The sequence below is a fragment of the Canis lupus genome, chromosome 34 (genome assembly GCF_003254725.2).
Source record: "Canis lupus dingo isolate Sandy chromosome 34, ASM325472v2, whole genome shotgun sequence".
Taxonomy (NCBI): domain Eukaryota; kingdom Metazoa; phylum Chordata; class Mammalia; order Carnivora; family Canidae; genus Canis; species Canis lupus.
The window spans coordinates 42,019,344-42,038,628 of record NC_064276.1 but is presented as its reverse complement, the minus strand read 5'-3'; the positions used below and the strand labels follow the sequence as shown (position 1 = coordinate 42,038,628).

The 19,285-nt window shown below is 43.1% G+C and overlaps 1 protein-coding gene and 1 long non-coding RNA gene across 2 annotated transcripts in view; one reads left to right on the top strand and one right to left on the bottom strand.

Moving 5' to 3' along the window:
- LOC112646000 (uncharacterized) overlaps nt 1-18,594 on the top strand; it is a 101,729-nt gene extending 83,135 nt beyond the window's left edge. The window contains exons 4-6 of the long non-coding RNA XR_007408195.1: nt 14,941-15,251; nt 15,650-15,791; nt 16,763-18,594. This is a non-coding gene — a long non-coding RNA (uncharacterized LOC112646000). The remainder of the gene's footprint in view (nt 1-14,940; nt 15,252-15,649; nt 15,792-16,762) is intronic.
- Nucleotides 1-19,285, bottom strand: part of KCNMB2 (potassium calcium-activated channel subfamily M regulatory beta subunit 2) — a 198,116-nt gene that overhangs the window by 52,487 nt on the left and 126,344 nt on the right.

Below are 19,285 nucleotides of genomic sequence, written 5' to 3'. Positions count from 1 at the left end.
ACCCTGAAATCTATCCACACCAGTAACTGTGTCCTCTCAGGCATCTTGATTCGAGCATCCTGGTCCCTGGTCAACAAGCACGGTTTCAGAATTCCTTTATTCCCTGATTGTCTCTGCTGCAATTTTTTTATCTTATCGAGTCCCCCAACCCAATGCCACTGCTTCTTCTCATTATCCATCAACCTGTCACCTCCTCTTTTTACTTTTGTCGTCACCCAAATTGATTTCATGGTCTTTCACCATATCCCTCCCTCTCAGACACCCTTAACTCTCCCACCTCACTTTTCTGTCATTGTTTTTGTTGGACTAAACCCCAACCTTGGGTAAAAACAGCCATCCATCTTCACTGTTCCCGTACAGTGGCGGCCAAACTTTACCGAAGAAAATCATAAAGCCTGACTTACTGGTTTTACATTAAATGATGACTGTAAATTTCAAATGGCATTCGGCCATCGCCTACAGTTCTCTAGTGAGTTCCATCTCTCTCTCTGAAACAATTAATCCATCCCTTCACCTTTCCTGTCAAACATCCCACAGTTTCTAATTCCCTAACTGATGACCTTTCCTTCTCCACCACAGATCTATATGAAGTCCCCCCAGTTCTGTGGGGGAAATGTCACAGGACCCCCAGGGGATGACTGAAACCCTCAGTAGTACCAAACCCTGGATGTGTAGGTTTTTTCCTATATAGGCCTACTTCAGAGATGTTGCGGGTCTGGTTCTAGGCCACCACAATAAAATGAATATCACAATCAAGTCAGTTAAATGAATTTTCTGGTTTCCCAGTGCACATAAAAGTTATATTTACACTATATTGTAGTCTATTAAATGTGCAATAGCATTACGTTAAAAAAGTAAGTACCTTAAGCAGAAATACTCTATTGCTGTGAGATGATGACTATCATCTGAGCTTTCAGTGATCTCTGGTCACAGAACATTATAAGCCATATAGTAATAATAATAAAATTGAAATATTGTGAGAATCACCAAAATTTGACACAGAGACACGAAGTGAGCAAATGCTGTTGGACAAATGGTACCAATAGATTTGCTCACCGCAGGGTTGCCATGGATCTTCCATTTGTTTAAAAAAGGCAGTATCGTAAAGTGTAATAAAATGAAGTATACCTGTACACACACGCCTATGGTAAAGTTTAACTCCTAAATTAGTCACAGTAAGAAATTAACAATAAAAACTTATAAAATAGAACAATTATAACAAAATACTGTAATAAAAGTTATGTGAATGTGCTCTCTCGAAATATCTTCTTATACTGTACTCACTCTTCCTGTGATGTGTGAGACGATAGCCTGCGTGTGATTAGACGAGGTGGGATGAATGACACAGGCCTTGGGACACAGCGTCAGGCTGCTACTGACTTTCCGACTACACGTCAGGAGGAGGAACGTGAGTAACTGAAACTGCGGAAAGAAAACTGAGGAAAGGACGGGACTCCTGTACATCTGCTGGCATCTGTTCTCATGTTTCCTGTGTTTCCTCATAGAATGCCCTCCCCGTGTACCCATCCAAGATCTTTCCCTTTATTCTCAACTCAGGATCCTGTTCTCTCCTATTTCTACAAAGTTCTCTCCTTCAGTTGCTCTCCTCCTCCCTTCCTCTTTATTGATTTAGTGATTATGATCCTTAAATTAGCAGGATTCTCAAATATTCCATGTTTTTAAAAAAACAAACAAACAAACAAACAAAAAAGTTCCTTGATCTTGCATCTCCCATTCATTACCTTCTTGTTTTTCTGCTCATCTTTACAGCAAAACTTTTCAAATGAGTTGGGTGTACCTATTGTCTTCTCTTCCTCACTCTCCACTCAATCGCCATAGATTTCAATAGGATGTTAATCCCCATCTCTCACTAAAACCTCTTTTCGGGACGCCTGGGTGGCTCAGTGGTTGAGCCTCTGCCTTTGGCTCAGGGCATGATCCTGGAGACCTGGGATCGAGTCCCACATCCGGCTCCCTGCATGGAGTTTGCTTCTCCCTCTGCCTGTGTCTCTGCCTCTCTCTGTGTGTGTCTCATGAATAAATAAATAAAATCTTTAAAAAAATTTAAAACCTCTTTTCAAGATCAATAATGATTTCTAAGGTGCCAGAACCAATGGGCAGGTCTTTATTCCAAATTTACCTGAACTCTTGTCAGCATTCAATATAGTGGACTACTTATCTCTTGAGCAACTCTCCTCTTTTGGATTCCATAATAGCTTGCTGTCTTGTTTTTTCCCTTCCATGTCTCCAATTATTTATTCTTAATTTCCTGGGGTGGCTTCTCAATCTCTACCTGTTCTCCAAATGTTGAAGTGATTTCTCTCCTTAGTCTATGCTTCCTCGATGACCTCAACCAATTCCATCACATTAAATACCATCTATAGGTAAGTGACTCCCAAATTTTATCTCCAGACTTACCTCCTGAACCCCAGACTCCAGTTTCTCAAGTCATAAATTTAAGAGTAACTTTTGATTGCTTTCTGTACTTTGCTGTGCTTTCCCACATCCAGATAATCTCTATACTTTGTTGTTTATTATCTCTAATATATCTCTCTTTTCTTTGTTGGTGTGACTACAGCCCTGGTTTGAACTACCAACATTTCTCCTATCTGCACCTCAGTAATTGCCTCATATCTGATGTCTCTGCTTCCTTGATTTTTTCCCCCTTATTGTCTATACCTTACAGCACTTAGAGAGGTATTTTAAAAGGGGAAATTAGACTGGACCTTTCCTTGCTCTAAATCTGTTAATAGATATCCATTACTCTTGATATTTGAACTCTTGTTGTGCCCCATGTGGTTTCACTGACATTATTATGTCCTGTTCTTTTCCATCCAGCCGCACTGGACATGGTAAGTCTCCCCAGGGCCTTTGCACATTCTGTTCTCTTCCTAGAATGCTTTGCTCCTAGCTCTTGGCTTAGGTAGATCCTTCTGATCTTTTTGCATTTAGCTCAAGATCATGCATCCAGAGAGGCTTTGAATTGCCACCTTTTCTAAGAGTCCCACTTGCTTTTCTTTTTTCCCCTAATTACTTTTTAGCATTCACATTTTTTCTTTATAATCCTTCTCACAACTGAAATTACTTTATATATTTGTTTACTTGTTTACTATGTGTCTCTCTCAAGCAGACATTAGGAATTTGTTTATATTTTTTCAACTTTTCTCCAGTGCTTGGTATTTCCCATCCCCTAGTATGCTCTCACTAAGAATATTCGTTGAATGAATGCACATGCATAAGGGATGTGAACTGTTCATTGTGCCATACTGGCGTAATACATTCTATTTTTCACAGATGAGCTGGATTGGTTTAGGGGATCAGTAACACAAGTGGTCTGTTTTGGGCACTAAAAGGTAAAATCATAAGCCATATTGGCTATTGTTTGCCGCACAACAGCTCTCTTTCCCATATGAAGGGATATCTTTTGTTTTGCAGAATCAAAACTGGGCTAATAGGATATGGACGAACTGTAAAGAAATGTTGACTCAGGTAAATAAGGTCTATTAAGAAAAGTTTATGGGAAATGACATTGCATAGGATGAATATAATTTTAGTTCTTCTATGCTTTAAAAAACAACAATGAGTTTCTATGGCTTATTCGAGATGAAGGTCTGAAAAGAATACACAGTAGTACTCGGGCACTGCAGGAAATAGTCTTAAAACACTGATGTTATAGAGGTAAGAGATGGGAATCCAAGAATATCACTCACCATGATTCATTCCTAGCTTTTTTGTCCATTCCTGAAGGTTTTCTTTAAAAGTGGGTTAAAGCCCATTCAGACTGAGAGTTAACACAGACCCAGAGAAACTGCCCATTTATCACCTTAAGTATCTTGGTAATTAGAACTATGCTGCTTTGAAGGTCTCATACCTTTCCATTTTCATCGAATTCAAGGGATTGAAGAAATATCCAATATCTTGATGTCAAAGCTCTAAAACTCAGGATTTCAACTGGTACACATCCTGATTAGTAAGCCAAACTATTAGCTCCTATGTTGATCCAAAAATGGTATAAGTAAAAAAGTAAACCCTAAATATGTTTTTTATAAACATTCTTTCATTCCATGACCAATTTTGCATCTTTTTCCATTTGATAGTAAACTCAGAGGAATTGTTTGGCTGATAAACATTTTTATTTAGAGATCATATTTGTTATTTAAATCAGCATAGCACAATAGCCCATTTCAAAGCCTCGTATAGCCACCCTTGCTTAGCAACTCTACACTTTCTGCCAGTGTGTTTATTTCTCTTTTTCCCTTAAATTTCTTTCTTTCTTATAGAAGGTTAATTCAGCAAATGCTGTTAGATACAAAGAAAATCCAAGGAAGAAAGGGAAATTACCAGCCAGAATCAACTGTAGTTACATTTTGAAATATGATACTTTAGGCATGAGGCTAATTTTGAGGAGTGCTTCTAGCTTTGACAACAGTGTTGGGTGAAAACTTGGAAGAAGGCTGTATTGTAGATGTGAATTAATTAATTTTTGAAATAGTTTGGGTAGGTAAGGAAAACAAAGGCAAAAATGATCTATTGGGACTTCATCAAGATAAAAACTTTTTGCACTGGGGCAGCGGTTTCACACCTCCTCCAGCCCAGGGCCTGATCCTGGAGTCCTGGGATCAAGTCCCGCCTCAGGCTCCCCGCATGGAGCCTGCTTCTCCCTCTGCCTGTGTCTCTGCCTCTCTCTCTCTCTCTCTCTCTCTCTCTCTCCCCCTCTCTGTGTCTCTCATGAATAAATGAATAAAATCTTTAAAAACAAAACAAAACAAAACCTTTTGCACAACAAAGGAAACAGTTGACAAAAACCAAAGGGCAATTGGCAAAATGCAAGAAGATATTTGCATATGGCACACCAGATGAAGGGTTAGTTTCCAAAATCTATAAATAAGTCAGAATAATTATTTAAGAATAAATAAGTCAATCAAGAAATGGACAGGAGACGTGAATAGACCCTTCTCCAAAGAAGACATACACATGGCCAACAGACACATGAGAAAATGCTCCGCAGCACTTGGCACCAGGGAAACAAAAATAAAACCACAGAGACCCCCCCTCACACCTGTCAGAATGGATAAAATTAACAAGACAGGAAACAACAGATGTTGGCGAGGATCTGGTGGAGGGGGAGCCTCTTGCACTGTTGGTGGCAACGCAAGCTGGTGCAGCCGCTCTGGAGAACAGTATGGAAACGCCTCAGAAAGTTGAAACTAGAGCTACCTTATGACCCAGCACTGCTGGGGATTTACCCCAAAGATATAGATGCAGTGAAACACTGGGACGCCTGCACCCCAGTGTTCACAGCAGCCATGTCCACAACAGCCCAACTGTGGGAGGAGCCTCGATGACGTTGGACAGATGGATGGATAAGGAAGATGTGGTCTATCTATATATACAATGGAATATCACCCAGCCACTAAAAAAAAAAAAAAAAAAAAAAAAAGAAAGAAAGAAAGAAAGAAAGAAAGAAGAAAGAAGAAAGAAAGAAAGAAGAAAGAAAGAAAGAAAAAAGAAAAAAGAAATCTTGCCATTTGCAATGATGTAGAACTTGGGGATATTATGCTAAGCAAAATAAGTTAATCAGAAAAAGACAATTATATGATCCCACTCATATGTGGAATTTAATAAACAAAACAGAGGATAATAGGGGAAGAGAAAGAAAAATAAAGGCGAAATCATGGAGGAAGACAAACTATAAGAGACTCTTAATCATAGGAAACAAGCCGAGGGTCGCTGGACCGGGAGCAGGGTGGGGGGAAGGGGCAACTGGGGGATGGGCCTGAAGGAGGCACGTGATGTGATGAGCACTGGGTGTTACATGGACCTATGAGTCACTGAGCTCTACCTCTGAAACCAATTACACATTATGTGTTAATTAATTGAGTTTAAATAAAATTTAAAATAATAGAAATAAACAATTTTTAAAGTATAAACCACAATAACTTACGTAAAAAATGAAATAGTTTGAGCAAATCCAAAAATAGCACAGCAATAACACTGACATTTTGCTGTACTTGCTTGATAGAAAAGGTGGCGGTAATTCAACTTTTGAGGTTAAGATTTTTTATTTTTTGTTATTACAATGACCTCAACAAAAGACAGAACATTTCTTAGATAAAATATCGTACTTTTAGAGTTTCCAAACCTGAAATGATGATGGTCCTTTTCCCCCTATTATGTAATGGAGAAGAAAAATAATGCTAAACTGCAAAATAAGTATGAGAAAATCCATAAAGTGACATTTGTTGTAAGAACTGTTTTGAAACCTTTTTATTTTTTTAAATATCAGATTCTTTCATGGAGCACTTTTTGGGCATGCAGGTGCCCAGGCGTGTCTCCTGTCATTGCCACCCCGGATGGATGAGTTGCTGACGTTGCCACAGCAACGGGGCTCTCTGAGCCGTTGGTCATGCTTCCCCTCCTCTCGTGCTGACGTTAGCATCCCGCATCCTGGGGGCAGGGGCGCCTACTGCGTGCCAGCTACAGAGGGGAATGGCCCATCTGCTCTGGGCCGGGCTGTAATTCCACCCCCGGGGATGGCTGCAAAGCGGGTGTGCAGTGGCCATTTACTCACAGGCCACGTTCGAGGAACTTTAGTCAGTTAATAGCCCATAACTCAGAATGGGGCCAAACATGCTAAACAGCTGTCTCTGCAGCTTCCAGGTCTTCATGAGTTTAAGCCATTACTACGGCTTTTGCGCCACAGGACCATGCTTGACAGTGTATAGAGTTCTGGGGGAAAGAAATCCTAGATTCCACTTTTGATGTTGGAGCTCAAGCACAGGTAGGGAGCAAGCACCTGATCACAAACTTAGTATAAGAGAGAAATTCAGCTGTAGGAGAACTAGAGAAAAATGTCCCTAATTTCTTATCTTTACCAATGTGGCCACGATGTTTAGGCCAATTCTGGGTGACGTTGGGTTATAGGCACAGCCCGCAGTGACCTCTTCCCCCAAAGACTCTGTATGAGTTCGTCTTTTGCACCCCAAGTGATTCTTCACTGACATTTTTTTTTTACCCTCAATGTACCCTTTCTAGTTCCTAAGCGATATTGCAGCCTCGTCTTCAGTTTGCCCTCTCCTTCACCTTGTGGTTAAATCTTGCCCATTAAGTGTTTCTCAAAGATACTCCCCTCCATTACACTCTGACTGCCGTTAATTTCAGTATCTCAAATTATACCACTCTAGAAGGTTCCCGAGTAGCATCCCAGGCTCTGATCTGCATTTTCCCCAATATATCCTCTGGCTCACCGTTCTCTAATTCATGTTGATCAAAGGCACATCTGACAATATCCCTCTCGGTTTAAAAGGCATTAATGGCACCTAATTGCCTCTAAGATAGACGATAAGCTTCTTAGCGTGATGTCAAGGCATTCCATAATTGAGCCTCACCCTGCTCTTTGGATATCATTTCCCATTGTACGTCCTTATTTCTTAAAATTTTATTTATTTAAGTAATTTCCACACTCAACGTGGGGCTTGAACACATGACCCCAAGATCAAGAGTTGCATGCCCGTGCAACGGAGTCAGCCAGGCACCGCCTCCCCCCACCCCGCCCCATCATACTTCCTTATTAATCCATTACACTGTAGCTACACTGGAGTATTTACTGTTCTTAAGATGGATCACATGCTCCCGTGTCCCCATGACCTAAACCCTAACTTCTTAAAGAATCCCTTTTCCTTCTCCACCTGTTAAAATATTTGATCTTCTTCAAGGCAAGCTTAAATGTCATTTCCTGATTATCCCAAGATAGAATTCATTGCTATTCCTAACAACCCTGTGTTTATAGTTACCTTCAGACCTTCTTTTTGTTACAGAGTGGTTAATATGCCTTCTCCCTGATAGATTGGAAGATCCTCGAACTTTGAAAAACTTCGGTCACCTTTGTAGCTACATATCACCTAGCACGGTTGTACTGTAATTTTTGCTTTCTGAATGTGTAGGGTTCTACTCCCCATATAGACTGTAGGGTTTTGACAGGCAGTGACCATTTACAATATGAGCTGGCTTCTGGGGTATTAGTTGACTTTACATTTGCTTTTACCAGTGAACATGCATCTGTAGGGGATTAGAAGGAAGCTATTAACTCTGATTCCCACTTCCAGTGATTTCTGGGAGGGCTAAGAGAAGTAACACCTGCAAAGCATTGGATGTGTAGTAGAAGCTCAGTAGAGGGGATGATTTGTTGGCTTTATGGTTGAACTCCTTGGCGTATCATTTTATATGACTGAGCTTTGGCCTGAGCCATCTAATCTCAGGACTGATTGTCTCCCATAATAAAACACATGTGCAGTTTAATTCTAGAATACTCTCCAAAAGAACATTTCTCTTCCCTTCTCCGACATTGTACCTTCAGGCACTTTTACCGTGAAGCCAGTTGCTCTAGAACAGATGATCTATTTAATAGTACCTTGTAAATGCTTTTAATTTTGAAGAGTTTTATTACCATTATTGTTATTATTTTTATCTGTTTGTCTCTAAACTATTTCTTTGCAAGCTCTTGCTTTGGTCTTTATGCAATATGGAAGGAAGTCTCACTTTTGCAGATTACCATGCCGGAAGCATCGTAGGCAACGAATATTTGTTGACTCAATGAATGAAGAATAAGTGAATAACCTCCATGCTCCTTAAGCAAAGAAGGACAAACTATTTACATGAGTTGTCCAAGTCAGTGCTGCAAAACTCACTTGGGCTTCTAGGCAGCATTCCTGGGAATGGTTTTCTATCCTGGGGCAGATGGATCTACGTCTCCCTCAAATAACAAGTAGATCCATTGAAAGAACAGTGTCATCGTGGTGGATGCAGGAATAATTGAAAAGAACATGAGGCAAGAAATTAATTTATCTGCTGGAGTTGATGAGGAAGTTACAGTGGAGAATAAATGACTACTAATCTCTACAGGATCCCTCCCTCTCTCATGACTTAATGAGGCTCTGTCAAGCAGGAAATCCATAAACTCTTGCAGCCTGAAGAACAGTGTGGAATCAGGGTTCTTACTGGAAAACTCAACTCAGGTCTGTGTGGATTTGGAAGTCTTTCCGAGTCCTTCTGGGCAGTGTGTGCTGAATGGCAAGGCAAACCTTCACAGCGACTCCTGAAACCCAAATGGGATTGGGGTGGGGAGTGGGGGACAAAGTTTATGAGGAAACCCCTTCACGTGTCAGGTCCTGGAATACTGTGTTGTTGGATCTTTCCTTCAGATTGGAACAGATGACTGGCCATTCTACTGCCCTCATCAACGGAGAATGTTCAGAAATGGAGTTTATTGAGAAGTGGGTCTTTTGTAGACAGCCGCTACAGGTTGGAATGATACGATGAGATCATAACATTAGCTACCTTATGTGCCTTTTTTTTTAGAAAAAACAGTACCAACGCTCTACCTCCTTTTCCCCTCCTCACGATCCCTATCTGTCTCCATGTCCTATTTTCCAAACTATTTTTTGTTGTTGTTGGGGTCACTGATTAATAAGACTACGAGATCTTAATGGCAGAATGGATTATTTTAATCTTCATTTGACCTCCTTTCTAAGTGATTTCCTCAGCAATGAGTGAGTTCCCATCTCTGCAGTCTCAAAGTGGTTAATGGGGTGTATCTCTCACTATTCGTTTAGTGCAGATTGTCCCTTCCCACTTATTTTTTCATAAGAAAATGTCTAATCTGCTCTTTGTGCTCCTGCATCAACATTTGTTGACTAACATTTGAGAGTTTAACAGCTAATATTTATTTGGACACGTATTAAAACACATGTGCTGGGACTATCCAAGATCCACTGGCACTCAAAGACCCATGTCATATTTAGAGGAATCTCTGCTATAATTCTACTGTGATTTTCATGTCTGTGCCCTTGAGAAAGAGCCCGTGTCTACAGTCTTACATAGTTACTCTGAATGCCATCACCAAATTAAAGGCAGGACAAAATGCTGAGATGATAAATTTAATCAGATTTCCCAGTGGTTAGAAACGTTTCACAGACATCTCTGCCCTGACACATCTATACTCCAATCTGTTGAATTCGGCTGTCACAATTTCACCCCAATTTACCCATTGCAAACACTTGAAATGCTGCCTTTAATTAATTCTCTGCACTCAGAACTTTGAGCAATGCCAAGTGAGTTAATTACCCAAGTTTATGGCTTTAAGCGTTTCCTAGATGCAAATGATGAAAATTCTTAGTGAGTGCCAGAACCCAATCTTCAAAGACTTCAGCCTCCCCCCTCCATAGCACTGTTCAGAGGAGCGAGAAGTGAGTGTACTGGGTTCAAAATGACCAGATGGCACAGAATAGTATCCAGATGAAATTTGCACCATCAACTAGCAGATAGTTGTTTTTAGAAACATCCTCACTTACTTTATTGAAAAGGTGGGAAGGTTCAAAGGAAAGCTGGAATCTGCTTTTGAGTAAATTGGATTAGAATTGTTGTTATATACATTCTCTTAGGATAAGTTGCTTATTGCCTTGTGCTAGGTGTCACAGTTGGAGGTCAGGAAGCAATCATGGATGCCAAAGTCTCCTGTTTTGGTGAAAATTTGTTTTATAAGGAGGTCTTTCTGCAATATAGGGAGGGAAGGAAGGAAAGAAATAACCTTTTTCTTCTCTGCAGGCATTCTAACGCATCATGTGCATTCCTCACGATAACTGTGTGATAGGTATTAATATCCCCATAGTTAAAGAAACTAAAGTTGAGAAAAAGAAACTAAATTAAAGATAGTTGAAGGATTTGAACTCAGGTTTGCCAGACTCTTGGGGCCATGCTTTCTCCATTAGAACACACCGTCCCTGTGGGTAATTTGATAAACGGTGTTCAACCCATAGGAAACTCGTTAGTTAAGTTTTTGTTGCTCCCCCTGAGACCACTGGGAACCCTCTGTTTGTTAAATTGAGATCCCGTGGTGTTACAATCACTACTACTCATAAGTAAGAGTTGGGTTTCTTCAGTTTCTTAAATACAAGCACTTGTCTTGCCTCTCCTGGTAGAAGACAAGTCTCTGTGAATATTTCAACATAATGGACGTGATGTCACCAAGACACATGGCCTCAGGATAGCTAAGGGGTAGTTTGGTGTTCCAAGGTGACTTCAAATACAATGGCCCATTCTCAATTTTCTAGTTTCCATTTGTGGGCATTAACCCCAAACTGTTAAAAGCATAAAGCTGACAGTATTTCCTGCAGGTCTGGGAGAAAGGGTATAGACAAAAGTTGAGACTCGTAATGGAGAATCAATTAGTATAAATGAACTTTCTACTGAGCAGTAGAAAAGGATTTATTTAGTCTGATGCTGCCCAATTTTCTACCGCCACGCATGTCATCATTTTTCTTTTCTAAACATTGAATTCTTGCAGATTATTCTGGGAGTCTTAGTTTCCCCCAAGCTCACCTTCCCTCCCCAAAATGGCATCTGGCAACATTTGAACTGGTAAAAATTGTGTGTTGAGAGAACTGTGAAAGTTTTATCACTTCTTAGCACATAAGCTGGAAATCTTGATGTAGGAATCAGGAGAGAAAAGGAGCAAATGTTTACTAGAGAGAATTTATTGTATTAGGTGAGCAAGGTACGTTTACAATAGACTAAGCTCCATAGAATGGACGTAGCTGAAATAGTCTTCGGTTTTTTTACTTCTCACTTCCATTGTTGAATATAGTTTTGGCAGTAGTTACTTTTGAGTGAAGTGATGGCTCCAAAATCCCAGATTGGAGTCCTACCTCGGGCAACAATGAACAGAATGAGCTTGGGTTAGGCACCAGACTTTTTAAAACCTCAACTGGAGGGTATGATGCTGAATGAAATAAGTCAGTCAGAGAAGGACAAACATTATATGGTCTCATTCATCTGGGGAATATAAAAAATAGTGAAAGGGAATAAAGGGGAAAAGAGAAAAGACGAGTGGGAAATATCAGAAAGGGAGACAGAACATGAAGACTCCTAACTCTGGGAAACGAACTAGGGGTGGTGGAGGGGGAGGTGGGCCGGGGGGTGGGGGTGACTGGGTGACGGGCACTGAGGGGGGCACTTGACGGGATGAGCACTGGGTGTTATTCTATATGTTGGTAAATTGAACACCAATAAAAAAATAAATTTATATGTTAAAAAATTAAAAAGAATAAAACCTCAACTGTCGTATGTGCAGAATGAGTACATTAGAGATGTCAATCATATTGCCTGCCAGGCCTACAGGCCCTTTTGTCTGGCTTTACTTAAAATGAGTAAGCTCACTGCCAATAGCCCCAGCAAACCGACCCTGGGCCGATGCTGACATAAGGTGGGCCAGCCAACTTTGAGGGGATTTGTCATGAAAAGGTGAGCTGGGATTTCAAATAGGAGTGGCACCAAGACAGGTCACGGTGAGTAGAAGTTAGGAGTACTTCAATGAAGCAACACCGAGACTGAGAAAAGATTTACAGACTCAAGGACAAGACTGAGTCAGTGATTATGTTAACACAGTCATTAGGACCCTGGGTTTTGGAGTTTGTGGACTCCTACCAGCTACATAATTATCAGCAATCTATATAACTTCTCTAAGGCCCTAAGGTTTCCTTTCAGTGAAATAAAGATAATAATAGTACTTTGGTCAAAGGACTGTTGTAACGATTGCATGAATTAGTCCACGGAAAGCCTTTAGAACACTATTTGGCACTTACTAAATCCTCCGTCAGTGTTGTTACGACTGTTACTGCCTGAGAAACACCATGCCACGTGCTGTGTATCGATCGATGTCAGTGAACCCGTCAACAACTTTGGGAGGTAGCCTCTAGTCATATCTCCACTTAAAGATGTGGAAAATAAGGCACGGAGAGGTTAATTAACATCTTTGTGGTCACACAACTAGTAAGTAACAGAGCTGGCATTCAGACTTGGGGTCTTTGGCTCCAGAGCCTGTGTGTTGGCTTCTACTTTCACCTGATTGTCTGCAATCGATGTGTCCCCGCAAGAGAACAGAGCGGAGAGATGGTTGAAAGAGGAGCAAAATCAGCCCGAGGAGACTTACAGCTGCCCTGGTCCAAGTACAGGTTCGGGGAGGCCTGGCCATGCTTGGAGTCTGGTCTGGGAGTCCCGCAAGGTCCTTGGTTACCCCTCCAGAGGTATCCCTCTTCATGAGAGGGCGTCCGGGAGCCTCTGCTCTGAGCAGAACAGCAACAAAGAGGAATCCATGAGCTGAGCCAGTGGGTACCCATCTTAGCTCTAGGGAGGATGAGAGGGTTTTGTTCTGATGAAACAGGGGATGCTTCGTTTTGGCCTTTGCCGTCTACCTGACATTTAGTGTAGTACAGAGTAGGGGCCCCTGAAATACCCAGTGAAAGAGTAAAAGCCTGTGGTGCATTAACAAATGTAGAGTATCACTACTTCCTTCTTTTTTTTTTTTTTTTTTAAGATTTTATTTATTTATTCATGAGAGACGCAGAGAGAGAGAGAGAGAGAGAGAGAGAGAGAGGCAGAGATGCAGGCAGAGGGAGAGGCAGGCTCCATGCAGGGAGCCCGACGCGGGACTCGATCCCAGGACCCCGGGGTCACGCCCTGAGCCAGAGGCAGGAGCCAAACCGCTGGGCCCCCCGGGCTGCCCTCCTTCTAATCATCGATATCACTATTCCCTTTCTTTCAAAGACTAATCCCTCTCATACCGGGCTACACAGTTACAGAAAAGACCTTCTGCTAGAAAACTGAGAATTCGTATTATAGTCATAAAGCTGAGTGGTTCAGATTTCTTTTACTTGAAGGACTCAGAGAGCAAAAAAGGCATTTCAGGTTATTGTTCCATATTTATCATGTCAACAGTTTATCAGGCATGCCGAACTGCAAAAGGCCCATTATAGCTTCATTTAATGTGAAATACTGTGTTGTTAACTTGCTGTATTAAGTGTATTTCATCGTAACCATAGTAATTTCAGAGATCGCAGTCTCTCTCCATCTCTGCTAGTAGTTAAAATAAGATCTAACTTCTATCACTACGCACATCACATGCCAGCGAATATTGACCTTCTTGAGGGTCACACGTCTGTCCACTCTAAATTAGGATCTGTTAATGATACCATGTCCCGGGTCCCCAGAAATAGGTGTTTTTACACTCTGACTAATGTTGCGTTCTCTTCAAGCAATGCCCTTTTTCTGGCCCCAAAATTCACAGTAAGACCGGTGGTCGATGAATCTGAACACTTCTCCAGCTTCCCCTTGATCCTCCTGCATTAAATACTTAAAATTTAATGCTGGAGCTTACAGCGCCACGAGCTCCAGGGAGAGAAGTAAATGAAAAGCCAACATTTGGGCTGTGGCCCTCGCAGGCTTTCGCATCGGAGCCCCCCCGCCCCCCGCCCCTCGTGGCTGCTGGACAGTTTGCTGCCTGGGCACTCGTCAGAACTTTGTGGTCGACACGATGCAGAGGTTGGAAAACGTCGCTATTAAAGAACTGCAGTGAGCAGGGCTCTTTCGGGCCAAGTCCGTGTGCACCTGCAGAATTTTGTCAACACAGCCGGAGCCTGGGGGTTCCCGTCATTTGTGGCAGCACTTGAGAGGCTATGTTTGCTTTTTCTTGGGGAAAATTCAGAAGATAAAAAAGCTCAGCTGTTGTGAGAAGTTCTGAGCCTCTGTAGCCTTGGAGGATGGAGCCATAGAGGAGATGGGGAGGGGGTCATTGGGGCGGAGGCGGGGGATGAACATAGTCTGCTACCCCACGCGGCTGAGACAGGCTGCCATCAGAATTTATTTTTTTGTGTTTGTGATTATAAAAACTTAGAGTTTAAAAACTTGATTTATCATTCTGACACGTTTAGACGCGTACTGTAACTGCTATCCTGTGACTATGACTAGAGGGGCTGTAGCTCTGGGGAGAGGCTGTGTGTCTGGTTAGGCTGCAGCCCCCGCCCCGCCCCTTTGCTCAGCCCACGACCCTGCTCCGCGGCACACAGTGGCCCCTTCTTAAGGCCTCTCTTCTCTTTACTTTCTGCCCAGGAATCTCACTCACTTTGCAGACCAGGCTTGGTCCTAGTACTTCCTCAAGACCCCACTCCAACGAATAGGTGGCTTCCCCTGCCGAGCCCCGCACGGCCAAGGCTCGGTGCCCTCAGCTCAAGCGCCGGTCCCCGCCTGGCAGGGCAGGGTGGCTACCTTCCGGCCAGCACATGCCAGCTCACGCCACATGCCGTGATGGGAGACGTGGTGCCCCTCAGCCGTATGGAAACAACATTGCAAAGCGTGCAAGGCCATCAGCTCAGGCCCTTTTGGGGAATCTCCCATCCCCAGCCATATGCCTGGTACTGCAGGTAGGTTTGTCTTCCTGCACACGGAGGGCATCTTTTGACAGTTCCTGCATCATACTCCGAGCTGCTCCCTCCTCAAGGGCTTTCCATGCAGGCCTCGTTGCTGTTCAGGGAGGCAGAGAGAAGAGCCTCGGGTTCAACCGAGAATATGTTAATTATGATGCTGACAAACCTGCCTTAATGGGGCGATGGGGCTTTACTGGCATCTTTGTCCCAATCTTAGAAAACTCAAACAAAGCAGACAATTAAAATTTTACTTGCATTTTCACCTTGACCAGAGAATGATGATGATGATGATTATTATTATTATTGCTATGAGTTGAATAATGACACATTAGGGACAGATGGGAGTAGATTTTGAGGAGCACCCAATGTCATTCGAGTTATTTGTTTTGCCACAGTCACGACTCCAGAAGCATGGAATGAGCATCAGATCAGAGAGATTTTACCGTAGCCCAGACCTGAGCTTGCAGGTGCAGAACCCAGCTGACGGACGCCCCGGCCTGTGGGAAGGGAGCGCCGTGCCACTGGAGCTTTATGAATGTGAGTAGCATTCGAATCTTCCTAAACGAATGAACCTAATTTTCCTAATCGTTTACTGCAGAGTAATTTTAACGGCTGTACCCCATGAAATACATACTGACAGTGAAATCGCCTTGAGAAGGTGTTCTATGACTTCCAACGCTATGATCCCTTGGTGGAATGTAGTTTTATGATGGATATTAATAGTTGGCCCGACTCTCCTTACCAGCCCATTATGTCCATAAATCGGTGCATCTGCAATATTTAAGAAAGGTGAATTTGTTAAAACTTAGGTTTATTCCTTCACATAATGATCTTTAGTGCTGGACAGGTGTTTATTAATTATGCAGTCGTGCTGAGCGTCTCCGCAATCCCTGGACAACCCTCAATGTAGCCTATGAGCTGTGAGTTGGGATTTACAGGAGAGAGATTTAAATCACTTGTAAGGCAAGTTCACTCTCTCAGCAGGCACCGACTGGGACTGGTGGTTGGCTGTCAGCCTGACCCCAGCTAGGCTGGAGGGCCGGCCAGCAGGAGGAGGATGCAGGCTGGCTCTTAAAGGTTTTGCATTCTCACAGTTGAATGGAGGGTGTGGACCCTTTGTCCCAAATCAGAAGCCGCAGAGAATATCAACACCTTCCCTTTTCAACCCTAGCCCAGATGCAAACAAAGCCTTGGAGGGAGAAGAGCCTTCATGGAAAGAAAGCCCCGTTCTGGGGGCAAACCGGAGTCCACTCAGGAGGGGAACGTGGAGCAGGAAGAAAGGATGGGGATAGATTTGATGAGGGTGAAGAGGCCCTTACAGAAAACGAATACAATCAAGGGGAAAAGAAAAACAAGGGTTGTCTCCCTGTTTCTTCCTTCCTTACTCCCTGGGCGGGCAAGTGAGCCTCCACTGAGTTTTTACTATGCACCATGCACTGAGCTAGTTTTGCACACGTGCTGCTCCGATTACTTCTTACGATGGCCCGCTAAGTTGAGTCCATTTTTAGGGAACGGCTTGTGACTAGAATGGGTGCATAAGGACCAGCACACCAGGATGCAGTGAAGAGGATGTTACACAAATACAGCTTATCTGGCTCCAGACACAGACGCCAACACCTCGACTGCAAATTCACAAGCAGGTTCACTCATTCGTTTAGCAAATATGGAGACCCTAAGATGTGTCCGGCACTCAAGACTATTGCTCTCTCATTTCTTTGTTTTTAGGCTTTAGCATTAAAGCCTAAAAACAAAAACTCTCTCTCCTTGCCTTTTGCTTCGTATCCTTGTAAGTTCCCCTAAATGTGTCACTCGTGAAGGATTGAGGATGATGTTGCATCCCAGGTCCACTGTTTGGGGAGTGAAACGTTTTGTTACGCTGAGCCTCTGATTTTCCTCCTATAAAGTGGAGAATGGTAAGACTCTGACCTGGCGGTGTTGGGTGGTTTAAACGAGGTAATACATCTGAGAGGGTCCGCTGGGCAGATGGTAGGTACTTAGCATAGGCGCGCCCGTTAATGTGTCCGCAAGATTCTTTTTGTGCAGCAGAAGCTGATCCGGACACGTCTCTGGAGAACAATAGTCCTGCTGATGGTGATGATGATGGTGAATAACGACGAGGAAAATCCTTAAAAACAGAAGGGCCAAGCTGGCTGCCTAATCATGTGTTTTGTGTGGTTCACCCAAGGTCGAGAAAAAGTAGTTGCCGATATTTAAAACGAGACGACTTTGTATAAAAACCACAATTTTTTTGATTCTCTTGGAAAGTGGGAAGACCTCAGGAGGAGGTTGGTGTTGCCACATTAACGGGGGCCGAGCAGTGACCTATGTCCTGGTGCGGGTCTGGTTTATCCCTATTTTGTTAGGATAATTAGTGGTAACACGCCCTTTTCTTTCTGGTTTGGACCATATTTTATGTGCTCCCCTCGCCTCCAGGGTGCTATAGTGTCTGTCCACTTACCTCGACTGCCTGTCACTTTATGTGACCCGCCTGCCCCGCTGAGCATTTGAATTTGTGACCTTTTTTTAAGGGCATCTTACTCCTCTTGACTTTGTTTCAATAGCATACTGCTTTCCAAAGGCTGCGTCAGTTTGGAGGTCGGGAAGATTTAGCTTCTCTCCCTCTAGAAACTACATTCACCAATCACTCTTGAATGCAAGAAAAGGGTAATGTCCTGTGAAGTGGCACCTGCCCTACGGAGAGCTTCCTCCGGCCTTGGTAATTCACTGGAAAATTTGGTCAGACCCAGACTGTCCAACTAGACAATTCATTTAGCTCTGCAAGGAAAAAAAAAAATCTGGAGTCATCCCCCAGAGGCCAATTCATTGAAACATTTAAGCAGTGGAAATAAAATATTATTTCCATGGCAATCCAATAATGGCCGGGTACTGTTATAGAGCTCCTTTCCTTTGACATAGGAGTCTCTCCTTCAGCATGCCGCGTGGGGTGGGCAGAGATGTGTTTTTATGTCTAGTTTTATAGGTAAAGAAGCTGACTGAGAGGTTAAGCAACAGAGCCCGACGTCACATGGCCCCTGGGTACAGAAACGGGCCTGGTCTTCAGTTCTAATGAAGCTCCTGCATCCCCTCTGCTGCAAAATGCATGTGTGCACACACTGCTTTCATTTTCTAAGGATATTTCTGTAATCTAGAGGCCCCTTTTACACACACACACCACTTATGGCCTAGTTACATATCAGTTGGTCCCTGGGATACAAAATCTATGACCTCGCCATTACGCTCTGCATGTTGAGAGCTGGGGCGGCTCAGTAAATACTCATTGTAGGCACACCATGGGCTGCATGCGGTCGCTCACCTCAAGACACTTACAGGTGAGGAGGGGAAGGGGACATTAACATTACTCAAATAATCACTAAATATGTAATTAGAAGTTGTAACTGGGTGGCTCGGCGGTTGAGTATCTGCCTTTGGCCCAGGGCGTGACCCCGGGGTCCCGGGATTGAGGCTCCCCGCATGGAGCCTGCTTCTCCCTCTGCCTGGGTCTCTGCCTCTCTCTGTGTGTGTCTCATGAGTAAATAAAAGAAATATTAAAAAAAAAAAAAAAGAAGTTGTAGCCGGATGGACATTACAGACAGTGTCTGCCCACGGAGGATTTTGCATTCCAGTGAAGGAAAAGGACTAGGAGTGGTAAGAGGGCACAGGGCAGAGGGTGGGAAGGGGGGACCAGTAGGGTAGATCTACTATGAAAAGAAAGCTTTTCTTAGCAATTGAAATGTGACTTAAGAGCTAAAGTGGGGCTGGGGGTCTAAGCAGAGGAAAGAGGACTGTGAAAAGGTCCTGAGGCAGGAAGAAGCCCGTCTTATTGGGAGAAGTTGTAGCTAGAGCTCCGACAGGGAAGGGGGGGTGTTTCAACCTGAAGCTGCCGGTCCATATCCAGATCACATGGGACTTTGGGGCCGTATTAGGATCCTGGTCAGTGTTCTGAAGGCAAAGAAGAATGAGTAGTAGTTAAGCAAGGGAGCAGCAGGATGAGATCGGAATTTTGAGAACCTCAGTGTTGCTGATATTTTAAA